Below are 1,798 nucleotides of genomic sequence, written 5' to 3' on the forward strand. Positions count from 1 at the left end.
CAACCGGTCTGACGCAAGAAATCAATTCAAAAAACAAAGATGTCGTTTGGAAATTGCAGCCTCCTGCTCCGACTGGTAGAAGGTCTTCATCAAATGTCATCACAGATACTCCAGGTCCCACTAGATATGCAATTGCTAGAATTGATGACATTCAATCGGCATTCCTATTATTCATAAATATAGCCATGCAAAATATACTTATCCAAATGACAAACATTGAGGGAAAAAAGGTTTATGGCGATAAATGGAAGAACTTCGATGTGACGGCTATGAATGCTTACATCGGGTTACTTCTATTAGCTGGAGTATACAAATCATATGGAGAGTCCACTAAAAGTTTGTGGAATTCGGAAACGGGGCGCCATATATTTAGGGCCACCATGTCTTTAGAAAGATTCCACGAAATTTCCAGAGTTCTACGGTTTGATGACAAAACGGATAGATCTGAAAGAAGAAGCACAGATAAACTTGCCCCAATTAGGGATTTGTGGAGTAAATGGGTCGAGATACTCCCAAAATGTTATAATACCGTAGAAAATGTCACTGTTGATGAGCAGCTGGTGTCATTTAGAGGCAGGTGCCCATTCAGGCAATACATTCCAAGTAAACCAGCAAAATACGGTATAAAAATCTGGACTCTGTGTGACAGTAAAACATCATATGCTGCAAATGTTCAAGTATATATTGGAAAAAACCCTCTAGAAAGACCTGAAAAAAACCAAGGCATGAGGGTAGTTTTGGACTTGACCCATGGACTCAAAGGGAGAAACGTTATCTGTGACAATTTCTTCACATCCTACCAATTGGGGCAGATGTTACAAAAAAACAATATAACTATGCTGGGTACTGTACGAAAAAATAAACCTGAACTTCCACAGGGTATCCTCAATAAGAGAGACGTACACAGTTCAATGTTTTATTTTACAAAGGACACTACGGTAGTGTCGTACGTTCCCAAAAAAAATAAACAAGTTATCCTCATGAGCACCATGCACCATGATGCAAAAATAAGTGAGAGAGATGACAGAAAGCCAGACATGATTCTTCACTATAACGCCACTAAAGGTGCTGTTGACACATTAGACCAGCTTGTAGGCACGTATACATGTAAAAGAAAAACAAATAGGTGGCCTATGATTCTCTTTTACAACCTGATCGATGTATCTGCCTATAATGCCTTTGTATTGTGGCGGGAAATAAACCCTAAATGGCAAGAAAAAAAATTACACAAACGACGGCTTTTTATTGAGGAATTGGGGAAGTCTCTCACTAATCCATATGTAAAAACACGGCCACGAACCCCAAGAAATGACAGTGCAGAAAAAGTGGCCCGACAAATTCGAGAGCATGGTGGAGACAGCGAGCCAACAGCTTCGACCACCACTGATACTGAAACGGCTTCCACCATCGCAACCAGCTGCAAGCGAAAAAGATGCTCATTCTGTCCAACGTCCAGTAACCATAAATCTAATATTATGTGTTGCAAATGTGCAAAATACTTGTGCAAGCGTCATGTAAATTATACATGTGATCAATGCAAGTAATACATTGATCGCATTTATCATTTGTTTTTGACAAAAAACCTTTTTTTTTTTAAAAAGTTTGTATATAGTTTAGAATAAAGAAAAGTTTTTATGTGCAATATGAAGCAAATATTGCAAAAAATGTTAATTTATTTGATTCAAAAAATAAAAGTTTTTGATTTAATTTTTCATCTGATTATTGAAAACCATGTTCACATACAGTAAAACAATGCAACAGGTAATCAAATAACACTTGAATTAGGTACAAATCACAA

Source organism: Ranitomeya imitator, chromosome 2 (assembly GCF_032444005.1).
Source record: "Ranitomeya imitator isolate aRanImi1 chromosome 2, aRanImi1.pri, whole genome shotgun sequence".
NCBI classification, from domain to species: Eukaryota; Metazoa; Chordata; class Amphibia; order Anura; family Dendrobatidae; genus Ranitomeya; species Ranitomeya imitator.